At 33.0% G+C, this 18,932-nt stretch overlaps 2 long non-coding RNA genes across 2 annotated transcripts; one reads left to right on the top strand and one right to left on the bottom strand.

The window, feature by feature from the left end:
• Window positions 1-2,567: 2,567 nt before the first annotated feature.
• LOC134262673 (uncharacterized) lies at window positions 2,568-5,601 on the bottom strand. The gene is made up of 6 exons (XR_009991060.1): window positions 5,419-5,601; window positions 5,131-5,236; window positions 4,776-4,903; window positions 4,417-4,522; window positions 4,137-4,264; window positions 2,568-3,400 (listed from the first exon to the last, which is right to left on the bottom strand). It is a non-coding gene; the product is annotated as an uncharacterized LOC134262673 (long non-coding RNA).
• Window positions 5,602-5,675: 74 nt separating this feature from the next.
• Window positions 5,676-6,912, top strand: LOC134262666 (uncharacterized). Its single transcript, XR_009991057.1, has 3 exons — window positions 5,676-5,935; window positions 6,381-6,474; window positions 6,617-6,912. It is a non-coding gene; the product is annotated as an uncharacterized LOC134262666 (long non-coding RNA).
• The last annotated feature ends 12,020 nt before the right edge of the window (window positions 6,913-18,932 follow it).

The following is an 18,932-nucleotide window of genomic DNA, read 5'->3' as shown; positions in this document are numbered from 1 at the left end:
TAATTAACAGATTTACGTAGTCTTTCAAGGCTAAAAATGTGTTTGAAAAGAGATTTTTTAATTGTTAAGTAAATAAAATTTCTTGTTAATATTCCTCCTTGTAAGGTTTGCTAGAAGAATTATATTAAACTTGTTTTTAGAAATCAAACCATGCAACAATCAGGTTTAAAAACTCTTTAAAAGGAAAAATTAATTTTTCCTTCATTTCAGCTTTTAGCTTGTATAAGTTTGGCAAATCCTATTTGATAATAAAAAAAAGAAGATTACGTTAAATCAAAACAAAACAAAAAAAAAATAAATAAATAGAAAGGAAAATGATAAATAAAACTCTATACCTTTCAATCACTGCTTGAAAAAACACCTTTACAAAACTTTACTTGCAAAGTAAATTTCATTAAAGGTGCTCCAAAAAGCAAGGTCAACTTTGTATTAACTTTACAAAAAGTAAAGGTGAAAAGGTAACCTTTACTTACAAGAAAAGATAATTAAATATAACCTTTCACCTTTAATTCCATATTAAAGTTCATTAAATATACATATTTTATAAAAGTCTTATTTAAATGTTGACTATTGTTTAATACACTTATACTTTGGATTTTCACAGTTAGTTTAAAGAATGTAATCTAGTCAGTACCCAGAATTTTAAGACAAATGCCAAAGATATTTTTTTTTATTATCTTGTATTCATTTCCAGTTGAAATTAGTATTAGAAATGGTCATCTACAGAATTAAACACTCGACTCATCATTATTTGACAGACTACACCTCAAATAATACAACAACTATGTTGTAAGCCAGGTTAGCTTTGTTGGAGCAGCTGGCGTTTATTTTGATACATATCTAACATACATTACATTGAATGTGAAACAATAAAGCACTGGAATGCATTAGTAAAATATTTTACCTCTAATAAATTATACCCCTATCACAGACATTAAAAACCGCCCAGGCAAAAACCATAGATGGTTAACTATGGAAAACCTGTGTCCGTCGCTATGTAAATAATGTCTCAAGGGAGAATGCCAGACGTGCATTCAGTGCAATAGTTAAAAATGCACGAACACCCTATAATATTTGCATGTATGAAAAAATCCAAATTAAAATACCGGGTACATTTCAACAGTTTTGTTATTTCCATTACCAGTATATTTATACAAATATGATATATATATATTATATATAAAGAAAAAAAATGTGTGTGTATTGAAGAGCACTGGCTTAGAATGATTTGAACACTTTACTGAGTACTCATTTCTCATTGGCCTTCCTTTGGCCACGCCCACATATATACAACCAAAAACCATTAATATACGTTCCTCTCATACAATGTGTTCCCGCTCTACTACGAAACACGGGAAAAAAATATTATCTGCACCAGGATTGCCTACAACTCTCTGGATTGGATAGCATAGATTTTTCATATGTACATTGATATTAATGATATATTAATTAATAATATATCAATAGGAAATATTGGCATATTGATAATTGTCATTTTCCAAACAAATATGATCTAAAATATTCTGTATTTTGGCTTCTCATCATATGATGAGTCATATATACAGCACAAACAATATCCAGTTATAACCTTGAATATAAACATTATATTGAGCTATCTTTGACTTTTGTTTTCCTTTACACATTCAGATACATGTGAGACAAAATAAAAAAAATACAGATGATAAGTATAAATTTCACATTTCTGCTTATGAAATGGAGGTCCCATTTCACTTTAAAATATAATACCGGTACAATATTATTTATTCTTTATGGTGCATGTACATATATGAAATAAACTTTGCAGTTTAAATTGAATTAAAAATGTGAAAAAATTACATAAAAGGCTATTTAATTTGCGCTTACATACAGGCTAATAACATCTTCAACTTGTAATGCAAAATGATGCATTTTACATATTCACAAACACAAAAAATGGTGAAAAATCTATTAGAATATATGTGAGGATGCAGTTTGCAAAATGCATGAGATCATGTATGAATCCAGCTTCACCCAGTGAACCTGTCTGTGCTTGACTTAGTTTAGATTATGTTTTTATGTCTGTGGTATATGTTAGTGTGTTTGCATATGTGTCCAGCTTCACAAATTTTCATGTATGTGCTCGACTTCACACGCCTTGGAAAATATGTAATAGGTTGTGGCAGATGCATGTGTATTTGTGTATGTGTCCAGCTTCACACATTTTCATATATGTGCTCGACTTTACACACCTTGGAAAATATGTAATAGGTTGTGGCAGATGCATGTGTATTTGTGTATGTGTCCAGCTTCACACATTTTCATGTATGTGCTCGACTTCACACACCTTGGAAAATATGTAATAGGTTATGGTAGATGCATGTTTGCATGTATCCAGATATGTGTGCTCGATTTACATGTCATCAATGTAAAATATGTAAACATGGTGGTGTAAAACATTCACAAGTGTATGATGCACACAGAGAAAAAAAGTTCTGTGTGTTTTGTTCTGCAAGAGTGATCTAATAAATAAACTACAATTATGTCCTGTTGAGAAATTGACAAACATAATAATTAACATATTCATTTTACATAACTGTACTGAAAATTACACATCCGGTTTAAATTACTGTACTGAAAATTAAATTTGTGCAAAACTCTCTTGCTGAATAACATTCAAAATCATGAATGCTTGCATGTTCATCTATAAATCTCCAAGATATTTCCTAGTTAGTTTGTAGCGCCGCACCGAGCGGTCTTACAACACATTTCATACTGTCAGTTTGCATGAATAAATTAATTTATCCTTGTTCCTCATATCTTGAAAATAGATGCCGAAATTCTAGTCTACAGTTTATTTACACAGCACATCATAAATAGAAACATTCAGGAAAAATAATTCACAAAAAATAAATTCAAGTAAAACAATCATATGTACATATATATCCAAGAATTATTATGTAATAGTCCAAGTAAGTGAGTAACTTTATCTATCTCTAACAGTTCTATCTACTAAGTCTTCTATATTTCCATCTTCCTATCTTATTCTAAAATTCTGTCGCACTATATATATATACTCAAGATCTGTTCCTGACGATCAGGAGTACATTACAAGATCCTTAAGATCAGGAGTCAATACACAGGTCATTACAATCAGCAGGTGGGTTAGATAAGAGGGGGCGATTAATATACAGATAAGATTTATAGCATAAGTGTAGATGATAATGTGTGAACAATTAAGTAATGAAGAGTGATTTACAAATAAAATATTTTAAATCATTACAAGTTTACATATTCTTGATCATATCATTGTTAAGAGTATATATTCTTGATCATGACATCTGTATTGGATTCCCCTCTCTGACATCTTTTCTTGTTCACCAATTAGTTCAACAGTCATCTAGGCACTCAGGTGTTGTAAGTCCTAATAATAATCATTTTCAAAATTATAAAGAAAAACAATACAATTTTTAAAGAGGTTTTCATTACTTCTATTGAAATTAAAGCAGAAGCTTTTCAAGACATAATTAAGTAACTTAAAACATGTATAACTAAACATAATGGAAATTTAGACATTGCGACTCAATGTCAAACATATGATAGTGATACATCTGTAATATCCATGAAACTTACTGAGATACTTAAAATGTTTGTGGCGTGCTTTCACTAAGCTATGCAATATATAAACATTTCTTGATTACATGTTGAAGTCCAAGGCTTAAAAAAAAATAAGTTTGTTTCCTGTAACATTCCCAAAACATCAAGGGTCGGCAGGTCGGATTTTTTTTTTTTTTTTGCTTATGAATGGTGAAACATCCCCAGACTGAAAATACCAGGTGTTATATTTACAGTGGACACCCAACATTACATCAAAAATGGCTGCCTAGCGACAGAAAACAAACTTCAGAAAGTTGTAGGGGGAAACTGTTGTTACAATAATGATTACTCTTTATATTTAAGGTAAATGTAAACTAGGTTGACATATTTTATGTCTCAAATTAAACTACAAGCTATTGTTTTAATTTAATAAATGGAATCAGCTGATTGATCAAACAAAATTTTGCCATTTGTCAGGGAAAAAAAATCCACCCAGGGATAATTTGAATGGGTTGGTCGGGTTACAGGAAACAAACATAATTTTTTTTAGGCCCAATCCTCACCTGACTTGCACATTCATATGGATTGGTTCTATGCTGATAATCCCTTTCAACAATCTTCATCACAACATCTGAAAGTCACCCTTCTTCAAAATTAAATCTGCCGCTCACCTCAAATGTATCTAGACTCCCTGTACAAATGCGTGTAAAATAAAATTTTGAATAAAAAATCATGTAGTGAGTATCCAGCAATGGTGAAAGAAAATTATCTCTAGAATTTTACATTTATATTGAATGAAAAATGCATTGTTCCCTCTACTTAAAAAAACTCAAAAGACATTACCTAAAATGGAAATAAGGTACAACTGTGACTGGTGTCTCAGGCACAACCAATAAACACACGACCTTTCCATCCTTAGCAGCATTCATTAGCTCCACATTCCTTTTTTCTACAAAAAATATACAATGAAAATTTTAAAAAATGAGAGCGAAGAGTGTTACATGTACTTGGGGGAACAGAGGAAGGAATTTTGAAGTCAGATTAACTATATTTCTGCCAGTGTTGGGACGGATAAATTTCCATAATAAAATGAAACAAATTATTCGCAACAAATAAGACATATGTATTACCTTGCAGTCACCATTGCACATAATCATTATGTATAAACATTTCTTGATTACACGTTGAAGTCCAATCCTCACCTGACTTGCACATTCATATGGATTGGTTTTATGCTGATAATCCCTTTCAACAATCTTCATCACAACATCTGAAAGTCACCCTTCTTCAAAATTAAATCTGTCGCTCACCTCAAATGTATATAGACTCCCTGTACAAATGCATGGAAAATAAAATTTTGAATAAAAAATGAATTATCTCTTCACCATACCCGGCCTCTTTAAAAAATGTGAGAAAATGATTTTAATACTTTTCTTTAGAAAAAAATCATGTAGCGAGTATCCAGCAATGGTGAAAAAAATTATCTCTAGAATTTAACATTCATATTGAATGAAAAATGAATTGTTCCCTCTACTTAAAAAACTCAAAAGACATTACCTAAAATGGAAATAAGGTACAACTGTGACTGGTGTCTCAGGCACAACCAATAAACACAAGACCTTCCCATCCTTAGCAGCATGCATTAGCTCCACATTCCTTTTTTCTACAAAAAATATACAATGAATTTTTTTTAAAAATGAGAGCGAAGAGTGTTACATGTACTTGGGGGAACAGAGGAAGGAATTTTGAAGTCAGATTAACTATATTTCTGCCAGTGTTGGGACGGATAAATTTCCATAATAAAATGAAACGAATTATTCGCGACAAATAAGACATATGTATTACCTTGCAGTCACCGTCGCACATAATGTATACATACAACTGACAACATCCCAAATTCCTTTCTTTGTTGTTTACTTGGCGGAATTTTCTTTGCCTTCTAGACTGGTTCCCTGTTCTGGTTCCCATACATTGCCGTGAATAAGTCCTACGTTTATTGGTTTTGTTTACAAGCTTCAATATCTATAAAATCTCCCGCACATTAGGCCTAACAGTCTGTATTGTAAACTACTAAAACATACTTTACACACAATTTTCAGCTCAGTATTATGTTATCCTCTTCATTCAAATAATATGTAAACTCTTCTCGAATGTAAAACGAACGATCTACTCTGATAAGTAACCCAAATATGGCACTATGTATTCGGTTGAATAGCCAATCATTTCAAATCAAGTGGAGCGGGTCTGCATCGCTATTTTGACGAAGTTTGCAACCTGTGGTAATTTTTTGAAACCTCATCTAGATTTAAGGAGATTCTTGTCTTGACAACTGCTCGAACTCCCGGATTGGCATGCACTGCAGGTTTGTTTACGATTTCTAACCGTTTTCACTTTCAGCATAGATCAGTACATTGTGCATAAATGTAGTGAAACAAAACTTCGCTGTATATGTTATTTACTGCCAGAATGTTAGATTAGTATTTTGATAATTTGGGGATTAAATGTTTATGGGTTTCAGTTTTTTTCTGTAAAGGTGTATGTCTCTGGAATATTAATTTAAACAAGACAAAGAAAAACAATTCTGGAGTGGGACTAAAATGAGTAGTTAAAACCGAGCCGGGCCGGGAATTTGAAACTGAAACCGGGTTTTTGCTAATTACTGAGAATATACACAATCAGTTGTCATAAAACTTAGTTACAGATGTATTTATGCCTAGGTTGAGAGTTTCAACTCCGAAATTGACAAATAAGTTTATTTTATTCATAACATTTTGTATTTTAATTGTGTCCATTTTGTTAAAATACAGGTTGAGTGAAATCAGTATGCAGATTGTGAAGGGAAAACATCAAGACGGGGCAAGGAAGATGACAAAACATGATTGAGGATCCCAAAGTTCTTTGGTACAAGCACATTTTTAAAAAATCAAATAATAAGTATCGTGAAATGTTACTTGAACAAACATTTACATTATTAAGTGCTTAACTTACTCGGGAGTCATTATATTGTCAAATGTATTCGTATAAAATGTTTTCTTTTGTATAGGCTCAAGCTACTCAGCCTACCATGAGAAAATTAAAAGATCTGCCATGAAGAAGAGGCGGGTTCTCAAGTTTCATATTATAGATGGCAAGTATTGTTTAGATTTAATTTAAAAGTATTCTTGATAAAGAAAGGGTGTTTGGCTGTTCATGGCTATTAACTGTGATTGCATTGTGTATGAATTTTCAAAATCAATTCATTCTTTGGTGACCGTGTGCTTCAAACTCATAATTTTTGATAAAAATACTGACTATATATTTGTCCAGGTATATAAAATGTTAATCACTGTATGAATTCTATTTTAGCATGATTGTCATCTTCAATTTGAGGGACTCTCACCTAAAGTCCTTTTACCGTACCATATCAGGAAAAAGTTCATGAGCAGAAACACGCTATTTGGGAAAAAGGTACATATATCCTAAACCATAACTTGAGTATGATTCTGTACACATGTACAGCTAAGCTAAACATGTAGCACTATTTTGTTCTTTTTGTAAACTGACTACTGAGTAGTCAGGAAAATCTATCATTTCTTTATGTATCAGGGATTTATTCTTTGATTGTGATAAGTACCCTTAAAAAGTACATAATTCTCTAATTGTAATTTTAGGGATTAGGCTTTTTGTGATAAGGGATACATGACCTAACCCCTTGATTCTTCATATAATATGTCGATAATAAGAGGTCCACTCATCTTATTAAATTAATACAATTTTTATTTTTAAGGTTAAAGGTCATGTATGAACTTTTTATTTATTAATTAGGTTGTGCATTGTTTTTAGTTTTATTAATCATGGTATTGTGAATTCTGATAACAGATGCCTTTGAAAATATTCATACTTATGCATAGCACTGAAAATATACTTATAGATTTTTTTTTTCTTTTAGGAAAAGCATTAGAAGAATTCCTGCATGGAAAGAAAAGTTTTGGACTCTGAAAAGGAAGATGTGACAAATACATTTTGACAGTTATTGATTTCCACTGAAGCCAATATCCACAAGAAAGAGGAACATAGTAGTTTTATGTTGATTCACAACTTTAAATTCAAGAATGTACAGTTGGTTTTATTATAAAACATGTCATGTACGAAAAACATTTTCGTGAAATGTACTCTGTCTTCGATACTTATTTATGTGTATGTGATTTGCAGGATAGGATGTGGGCAACATACATGTATACTGTCAAGAATCTTGATGTTTTTGATCTTATGTTTGTAAAAAAGAAAATAGTAATAAACAAAGTTAAAGTAAACTTTTTGTTACTTTGTATATATTAATTATGATGTCCAGACTTCCGCAGTATAGACTTGGAAGAAAAATCTTATTTATAAATTGCATAAGGCTTTATTCACTAGAATGGAAAACAGAAATTATTAACTTTTGTGGTAATTAAAGATGGTATTTAATTAAATTTAAGATCTGTAATTATCAGATTTAATATATCCTAAATATTGTGTTTAATGGTTGTAAATATTAACTTTACTTTTTTGTAAAGTCAAGACAATGTGGGACATTACATCATATTTAAGTGCATGTAAAGTTAATGTAAAGGTTACCTTTTCCAACTTTGACTTTTTTCAGAAAAGCCAATTAAAGGCATTGTAAATAATAAATTTACATTATCTTTACTTGTTTTGTAAAGCCACATTTTCATGCAGTGAATAATACTAAAAGAGGCTCTAGATAAAATATTGAAATGAAGTTAAGCCTTCACACATGCAAGTACTATCATATCACAATTTACTTTGCCATGATTAAAACATACTTTTTATGTTGTCTGGTGGTATACTTGAAGGTATTTAGGTAAAGTAACAGTTGAAAATTAGTAGAATAGTAAATTATTTTAAGCTTATTTTTAGTCCTTCCTTATAGAAAAATAAAGGTAGGGTGGATTTTTTGTTGTTTTTGTTGATAATCGACTTCCTCCTAAATAAGTAAGGGGATGGGGTGGGTATAACACCTAAAAATATGCTATAAATATGCTATATAAAGCTATTCATTTTCATTTTTGTAACGTTTTCTTTATACAGTATCATAATATGAAAAAACTAATTGAAGACCATTTCTTTTTATGTCCCCGTAATCGAAGATTCGGGGGTATATAAATTTATCGTGACTGTCTGTCTGTCTGTCTGTCTATCTGGCGGTCTGTTTGTTCGCAAAAACTTTAACATTGACCATAACTTTTCATTTATTGGAGCTATGACTTTCATATCTTCTATTTGTATTCCTTGTGATAAGACCGTACTTCGGGTACCACCAAGTTTGTCCTTTTGACCTTTACCTTGGAGTTTAACCCATTTCACACAATATTGCCAATTTTTTAATTTGGCCTTAACTTTTAAACGGTAGATACTTGTACTCTCATACTTCACATATGTATTTTTTGGGCTTTCACTGCATACTAAAAACTTTGACCTTTTGACCTTGACCTTGGAGATTTCCGTAGTTATGAAAAAAATTAACCTTGGCCATAACTTTTGAACGGTAAGGGCTATAAGGTTTTCATACTTCACATATGTAATCCTTGTTACATTAAGCCTTTCTTAAGAAACCATTCACTTTGACCCTCTGACCTTTGAGTTTGACCTACCTTTCAAAAACTTATCCTTAGCCATTACTTTTGAACAGGTGGTGCGATGGCTTTCCTATTTTGCAATTGTATTTCTTGTCAGAAGACCCTACTTTGGGTACCAATATATTTAAATTGCATTTAAGAAAAGTTTAATCTTCGCTCTGTTTCACAAATACATCTTTTTATATTATAAGAGGAGTTGCGGATAAGAGATGGATACCCCAATGCGTAACAGACGGATGGTGTACATTTTGGCCAATATGCTTCTTTATCTATTTTTTTTTTTTTTTTGCCCCTTAAAAATTTCACCTTTAATCCACAGGGAGTCATTTTTCTACGTGGGTCATTTTTCTTCACGTGGGTTCTGCAAATTTTTATGGTGGTGCCACTTTTTCTACGGGCAAAAGGGTCATTTTTCGACGTCGAATAATGACCGGGGGTCATTTTTCGCTGTCGAAAAATGACCCCCGGTCATTATTCGATGGGGGTCATTATTCGTCTTTACAGGGGCACAAGTATACAGTAGATAAGTTTTCTATAATATTACATTGTTTATTTATCGCTATCATTAGGGTGGGTGGGGGGGGGGCGGGGGGGCTTATCCCCAACCCAACAACCCCGTTCCTATGTACATGTATACTACAATCTGTTTATGTGGATTATAAAAAAAACTGAAAATATGCATTTGAGTAGGGTGGTGCATTTTTTTTTAGTAAAGTTCTTTTCTTTGTCTTCAATTTATGCTCCAATAAGTCATTATTTGTTAACCATGCATTAATCGTCAACATATAACATTAGAAGATACAATTTATACTTTTGACCACCGAAAGTTAAATATACATGATATAAAAACTATAACCGAAATTATAACTTGCTTCATCTGTAAGGAAAAATATATATTCACCATCTTGTTGTAAAACAAAAACAAAAAAAAAGATTCTAGAATACTGACAAAAAGATGCCGGTCTTTAAAAAGGGTGAATAATATGAAAACGTAGTTGTCACTTAGTTGTCATGGCATCCTTCAAAAGTATGTGCACACATATGCTTATCACAAGTGCTTGTAGACCAAACAACTTCCCCACCCCCAATATTCATACCAGGTCCTGAGATATTCATATTTTGTCTTCTGTCATAGACTATCCGTCTAGTAATTTACAATGTATTTCATATGATACATAGAATTTACTTTTTATTTTAAAAAAATCATGCCCGTATAGTATCATAAAATCACCTACATGTATATTTTTTTTAACTGCAGGTATCAATATTGAATGTTGTAAATTGTAAACGTTATTAATGAAAGAAAGCCAAAAAGTGATCTTTGGACCCGGATTAATATATATTGGGTTGGGTGACGGAGGGGGGAGGGGAGGAGGAGGGGGCATAGGTCCTATGATGGCATGATATACGCTCTCATGTATCTTATATTATGTCAAAACCTAATTCAATAAACCTTTATTTTTGCGCCAACCCACCCCCCACCCCCCCCATCCCCCCCCACCCCCAAAAAATTATTTATTTCAGCCTGCCCGTTCGTCTTATAATTCTGTCCGTCTGTTACACTTTTGTTTCAAGCAATATCTCGCGAAGCCTTTGAGCTTTTACAATGAAATTAAATCATTAGCTTTGGGTCTTTGGTGTTAAGGGGGGGGGGGGGGGGGGGGGGTTGGAGAATTATATGAAGAGTGTTAAGATATATGTTTGTAAGAAGAAGCTTAATCAACCGACAAATAACGAACTGGCATCCATATAATACCTGTATATTAAAGCCAAATAAATTTTATTTTTCGCAGCATATAGTATTTCGAACAATAATTTCTTTTAAGTTTTTGCAATTTAATTTTAGACCATAATTCCTTATTGTCCCGACCGGCCATCGTAAAGTACCACCCACCCATACTAGATCCGCACATAGTATTACTAGTATTTTTTTTATTTCATACCACAGAATGATATTTTAAAAATTTTCCTTTCATTTCCCTTCTCGAACCCCTTTGCTCGTTTAAATGTCCATTGAAATGTATTGTAGTGTCACGGTAGCGACTACGACAAGACGTGGCTTTGAGGTATCTTGTGGGGATTTTATCTGTAAAAAATCCCAATAAAATTGAAGAATTCAATAATGCAACCGTGAATACAATAGAGTACAATGACTGATCCCCATTTTTGGTTACGTTCGTTCGTAAGATGTCGGTGTTTCTCTATTAAGACGGATCGGAATTGTTCTAAAAAAGGACGTTTTCAGAATAAGAGGAGCAACGAGCAGTGATAAAATTCTGCGTAGACAACACCAACAGGGACAATACATTCTGTAAACAATCGGGAAAGCATAGTAAAAGAAGCCGTTCATTAGGACTTAAGTGGCATATAATATTTTTGGACAGAAGAAAAAGTTTACAGAATGACATACATGTGTGAAGGAAAACCATCCCTCCGAGATTGCAGTGCTGTAAAAAAAAAATGAAGAATCTGGGGGGATAAGGCGAGTCATATGCCCACACGGATTTTGTCGCTCTGTAAGCATTTCGGAAATTTCACAGATGTACGATTTACTTTAACATTTAAACTTTGTGCTGCGTTGTCCAAATGACAATATCTATTTTTTAAACCTTGCGGTTATCGTTACAGTATTTTTTACCTTGATGCTTTTCATATTGCATGTTAGTTGTTCTATCAAATATGTTTTCAGGGTTTGGGAGATAGTACGCTTTACCTTTCCTTTTAACTGTTTTTGCATACAGAACAGTCATATCGCGATGGTCTACCCATGACTGTTTACATTTCAATCATGTAATGTAGTCTTGAACTGAATGCATACAAACTATTATATACACATGTACATGCAGCTTGAAAACTTGTTTATTAAAGGAAATATATTAATTGACCGTAAATAAATTCATCATCTTATCTTTTCATTCTGTTTTAGTGAAAAAAAATTATCAACCTGAACTTAAAAAAAAAAAACGTGATTCGAACCCTCGCGACAAATAACTGGGTGTCTCAACACCGCCGCTCTGACTACTGAGCCACGAAGTCGCACATATATTGGCCTTTAAATATCTAATAGTTCTGTATGTATGGCAAACGCTCAATTGGACTTGGAGTTTTTGAGAATATGTTGCGAAATTTAAGAAGGAAAACTAACTTTTTTATATAGAGTGGGTCTTCGTACCATTTTTTTTTAAACAGAGATACATCCTTCCCTACCCTTTCAATACTTGTTTACAAAAAAATGGTACGAAGACCCACTCTATATAAAAAACACAGTTTTAACATTCGATTTCTATCATTTTTACGGTTACTAAAGCGTGTTACCATTTTGACGGGTTAATTACAATTTCTATATCATTTGATTCAGGTTTTATCTTTTCTGTATGCATATGGTTATAAATAACTCCCAAATTTAACAAAAAGTGGAATTTGCAATAATTTTTTAAATCGATATTTTACCTGCCCGTGCGTAGGCATATGACTCGCCTAATCCACCCAGATTCTTTGTTAGGTGACTTTTCCGTATTTCCGTAAATAACATCTTTTTTTCGCAGACAGAGGTTGGAAGATTGCAGGCTATAAGACAGGCATTGTTAAATATTATTTTACGTATGAAATTTTAAACCTGAACATTTTGAGCACATTTTTTGGATTGGTTAAAGCGACATTAGAAATGTATTGAGTTAAACGGTGACTATGTTGATAAAATTTACATGTATTCGTATTAAGCTTTTGACGTTAGATAACGTCAAGAATTTTCGTTTTAGTGCTCTGGGTATCATGAGTGTGTGTCTTTTTTGTATCTGATAAAAATATAACTATTTGTACTTTGCTCATGTTGAACACATATTAATAACATGAAACATGAATTTAATGAAAATAATAGTTTCATATGTTTTATCATGGTTTGTCAGTAATTATCAATGTTGTCCACGAACTTTACGGACAACCCTCGTCTATGCTTAATTTATATATTTTTCATATATACATACAATTATCGATGTTACTTATGTAAATTATATGGTTTTTGGGGTTTGTGATTATATTTGGAATTCTTTTTCATTCCTTTTTTTCTAGTTTTATAGTGCTATTTTCTTGTGCAATAATGCTGCATATCGCAGATCATCCTTATACAGTGAAACCTCTCCAAACCGGCCCCCTGGAAACCGGTTCTCCCTGAACATCGGCCAAATTTATAAGTCCTGGCAAAATTCTTAACATTTCGTTACACATTAACTCTCATAAAACCGGCCACCCCTGAAAACCGGACACCGGCCACTTTTCCAAGAACAAAAGTTAAGAAACAGGAAATTTCCCCTCATCATACCGGCCACTTAATTTAACTGTCATTGGCCAGAGGGGTTATAATGACCGGCCGGAGGTGTGAAAAATATCCTACCCACGAGAAGTCAGAGGTGTGAAAAACTGAATATGGCCTCAATAGGTTTTCTATTGTTTAGCAGTCTTGAAAGGGGCAGTCATCGTGCCAGACTACGTAAATGGCCGGTCTAAGCTGTGTACATATGATTAACTTCAATTAATCTTGAATTAATAAATTGTCAAGCAACTAATCAAGTTAAATCACAGAATGAATCAACAAATTATCGCATGCCATATTGCATCATTCTTTTAAATACACATAAGCGGCCTTCAAATTGGGCACTGTTAAAAAATGCTAAGAAAAAAAAAATCAAAATAAAATGTTTACCAAAACATAAATTTCACAATGAGAATAACAGAAGTGTTGCTCAGAAATGTTTTAATTATTTACTTTTAACTTAAATACAAACAATTTTTTAAATGACGTAAGCGATACACAGATACACATGCTGTATACTGTATAGAGTTAAGTTAAGGTAAAGGGTCTATTTCTTCGCATATGGTTAATAAAGTAACTTTTCATGTTTTTTTTCTGTTCTTATTTTTCAATTTCTTTTCATGAAAATCAACATGTATGTCGAATTTATCCTCACTAATATGAATTTCCATTTTTTTAGACCTTAAGAATACATAACGTGTCTGCCGATAATTAATAACATGTAGAAACCAATTATATATTTTCCCTAGCATATGTCACATTGTTCTGCATTTCTTCAGTATGTTAGATTCTCCGGAAACCGGCCACCCCTCTAGTCCGGCCATTTTATTCAGTCCGGTAGCTGGCCGCTTTAGAGAAGTTTTACTGTATACAAATAAAAGTTACAGCATTCGATGTTTTATATTTATTGAAGCAGTCCACATGTTGTAAATAAGAAATTGACATATATGTATACAAAGAGAAAGACCTGCTTGTCATATGACAATGTAGCTGGAGAACTGTAACACTATGTTTTTATATGTTTTTATCAGTCTTTGACCTTTCCGTTATGAAAGTAATATGCAATTTACGATGCAAAATTTTCTGCACACAATTGGGAATAATTTCGTCATTTTCTAGCAATAGTCAATTAACTTATTCAGTCAATAATTCTAAATTAATTCTTTAACGAATCTGTATGCTTTATTTCCCTCCCAATTCCTCAGACTCATCTCTTTGTCTGCTTGTTGTGATGTTTTTGTAGGATGACAGAAAATGCAAAACGGTCTGTAAAGATAAAAAGGTCTTGAGGTGTGTAAAATAAAGTTGGTTAAAATATATGCATAGATTTAGGGAGGGAAATATATATGATTGACCAGTCCTGGAAAGTGGAGAAATCCTCGCCATAATTTCAGTTACAGGATCTGTAGCGTTATTGTCAAAGACTTGAACAAAAAGCCATAACGCTACACTTCTGTTGCTAATTAAAGTGAAAACTGTACTTTAAAAACCAAATTTTAAAATTAATTACAGCAAAAAAGAAAGATGGCAATGAAAAATCATTAAAAGTACACATACAAACAAGAGGCCCATAGGCCACATTGCTCACCTGAAAAACTTGGCACTTGTTCTCAAACAGAGTTTTCTCTTATATTACTCACTGCCCAACCTACTCTCAGGGCCGTGATTTGACAATTTTTAATCACTACACTGGAAATATAAAAACCTTACCATCAACTGATCAAAAGTTAGGGTCGAGGTTGATTTCTTTGAATATTGGATCAAACTCTAATTTCAATGTCATGAGTTCAAAACAGTTGGCACCCGAAAAAAAAGTCTTTTCACAAGAAATATAAACGCCCTAGATTTAAACTATTTGGAATCTAGGTCAAGAGGTCAATCATATCGGTTCAAAAAGAAGCGTATTGTGAAGTACACTTGAAAAATCTGAAAGATTTAACGCAAAAACTTCAAAAGCTATAACTAAAATTAAGGTTTCTGTATATGAACAGACAGACTGATTCACAAAAAACTAAATGCCCCATGCAAAATGAAGGATATGGAGATAACTAGCAGTATTCAATATCAAAGTCCATAAAACAATACAAAATAGGAGAAGAGTAAACATGCATTGACCTCAAAAACATCAGAGGTGGGATCAGGTGCCATAGGGGAGTAGCATCCACTCCTGACCGGTCACACCCGCCGTGTGCTCCTTGTCATGATCAGAAAATAACGGAAAAATCCGTCTTTATTCAGCGTATAAATAATGACCAACAATTGGTATGAAAAACGTCAGTCAACATTTGACTCAATGATAAATTGCATTTGCTGACAAGGTCATCGTATCGACCACAGAACTTTCGAAATGATAACTTTAAAGTTTAACAAGACTGTTGATATTCTTGTTTCATGAATTTGCTCGTCAATAATTTACCTCGTTTTAGAAATTTGTCATACGTAGAGCATGATCTTGGAGTACCGAATCAACTGAGATATAAAAATAGCACTTCTGATTTACTCTCAAAATACCGAGTCACAGTTTTGCAAAATACTGTATATCGAATCACCCAATTCCTCTTTGAAAAAAAATATGTACACCTAGAAAAGGGTGGAGAGATCAATCAAAGTGCTTATAAATCTTAACACGAAGAAATGGTCAAGCCAGACTCCAAAAAAGTTTGCAAGCAACTTTGAATCGGCAGAAACTTTGAAGAAATTCACTGTGAAAAAGTTGGATGAAATATCAAATTACTGGAATGTTCACAAAAGGCGGAACCAAGTTATTCTAAAAACAGGAGGGGTTCTTAAATCAGATCTGGTCAACCAACTTTCTAACGTCCTTTCTGATGGGACAACAATTGAAAATAATAATAACATCCTTTATTTATACAGGATGGCACAATTAGTTAACAACTAGTTCACATTGTGGTCCTGAAAAGATTTGTACAGACAGAAGATTATGTACAGAAACATATAAATATAGAGCGAATAGAATATAAAAATCAATATTTACAGATGGTTTGTCTAAGCTGCGACTTAAAAAAAAAACATCAGAAGTATGATCTATGTGATTAACATTTTAGTTTGTAGACTGGAAATAATTTCTTATATATGCTGATTTAAAACTTTGCAATGATGGACAATTCTTTAAAATTTCTGGCAATTTATTCCATAGCTGGGAACCGTAAATTGTAAAAGATCTTCTAAAATATTCTGTTTTTGCCCTCCGAATATACAATGAATTGCTTTGACTCAATCTTGTAGATCTGTTGTTTATTTCATGTACAAACTTAAAAACATCTAAATAATCTGGAGTTAATCCATCTAAGACTTTAAAAACAAGGTTGACTGTTCTATACGTAAAATAATCATCAATTGGCATCCATCTCAGTTGTTGAAACATTTCCGATGTAGGTGTATAAAATGTAGTATTTAAAATCACTCTTGCAGCTCGCTTTTGAAGTTTACATAGTTTGCTAAGACCTTCTTTGTTTTTCAAATTCCCCCAAACAGTACAACAATAACTGAAATAGGGGAAAACAATTGTATTAAAAAAATTAACAATAACTCAGAGGACATGAATGATCTTAATCTTGACAAAACACCTATTTTAGAAGCAAGTTTTTTCGTTAAATTTTCATTTTATCAAGATGATTAGACACAGAAGAAAAGGACGTGTCCTGTTACTGAAAGACATAGTAAGGCGTGCTATTATGATGAAGAAATATCCAAAGCAAGTGTTAAACATTGCATTTTGTCAGTTCATTTGGTCTGACCGGTTTTAATTATGGTACAACACCGCTCATGTCCTTCCTGAAATAAAGATAATGGGTATAGAAGATACACTGATCCCATACTACGTACCAGATTTTAATCAGGAAGGTGAATTTGAGGTTTTTGCCTACGATAAGACGGATTTAGGTAGCAATCTGAGAAAAGCAGTCTGTGTTGATAAAGTAGATGGAATTTTAAAAAAAGCATGGAAGAAAGTCTCAAATTCAAACCCAAATATTTTAAGACCTACTTTATTGGAAGTATCAGAGGAGGGACAGATTGTGGACCAAATGAAGGAAGCTCTGGCAAGAAATATGTTTAGCAAGTATGTTGAATCTGTCATGTTGCAGAATCATGATATCAATGAGGTAAACTTTTGCAACGTTATAAGGGAGGCTATGTATATTGCAGACGATCAACCAGGCATAAGTGCTTTAGAAAGATGTAGATATCGCATGGCACTTATTAAATGGCTTGATGAGGGAGTAAACTTTGGTGAATTTCCTCCGTACGGGGCAAGAATTAAAGGGTGGTCATATATACTTTATCATTGTTTATGAAGGCCTCAGAACCAGTAGGGAAGCTACGAAGCTACGTTATACCTTTATGTCATTCCCAAGAAAGGTACCTACTGCGTTACAATGCAAGAGATGGATCCCTATAGCTAGGGGCAGGGAATATTGTCAACGAGTGGAGTGGAAAAATACATAACAGATTTTACAATGGTAACGGCGATGAAAATGAAGGATGGTAAGTATGTACACGATTATTTAGAAATTATATGACATGATTATGTTCATAAACAGACATGAATGAAAACCTTTGTATGATTTTATTGCTTTGATCAATTGCTACAAAACAATAAAAAAATGACATAATAAACTGCAGAACTTGAACTGTTTCCAAAAAGCAAGGATTTATGGATTTACATTGTCATAAATATAATGTTTTCTTTTCCTCGAATCGGGTCTTTTTTGTCAAAACTAAGACTTTCACAGCCTACCCAATGCAGCAAATTCCTTCTCTTCCTGAGCAATCATCCATATTTGATCAGAGTGGAACATGCAGACGCCGAGCTACTAATCTGATTAGTTGCATACAACCAAAGTTAGTTGTCATACATACACACACACATTCTCACTCACCCAGGCATACGCTCTTCGTACGCACCCTCCTTTACACAAGTCCTCACACACACACACACACACACCCTCCCTCACACACACACACACACACACCTACGTGTACAACAGTAATTCTCACTACACGAGGTTTTACACCTGAAAGTCACTACACTATGTTCTAGCAATGTTAACAAGATAACCAAACCATAACTGTGATTCTATGGGCCTTAGAATACCCAAATGAGATTTTTAAATATGAATATTCAAATAACGAAGAAAAGATTTTTCACCTGAAATTCACTACATTTGGTCACGTGATTTTGCTCAATCACACACCGGAAGTTGACAAGTCACTACACGGCTTTACCAGGACACACACGGGAAACTCAACACATAAACACTCATATAAGATATTATACAAGAAAATCACTACATTCAGCTAATTTTGAATGTCTTTCATGTAAAAACACAAATTCCTTTCAGCAAAAGACAAGATAGGTTAGCTTAAGACCCCTTTTGGCCACTAGTTTAGGTTATCTTTAGGAATGGTGC

Source organism: Saccostrea cucullata, unplaced genomic scaffold, assembly GCF_032062105.1.
Source record: "Saccostrea cucullata isolate Sc308-1 unplaced genomic scaffold, CSIRO_AGI_Scuc_v1 ctg1378, whole genome shotgun sequence".
Lineage (NCBI taxonomy): Eukaryota > Metazoa > Mollusca > Bivalvia > Ostreida > Ostreidae > Saccostrea > Saccostrea cuccullata.
Note: the sequence above shows the minus strand (reverse complement) of the source record. Positions and strands in the feature narration are given on the sequence as shown.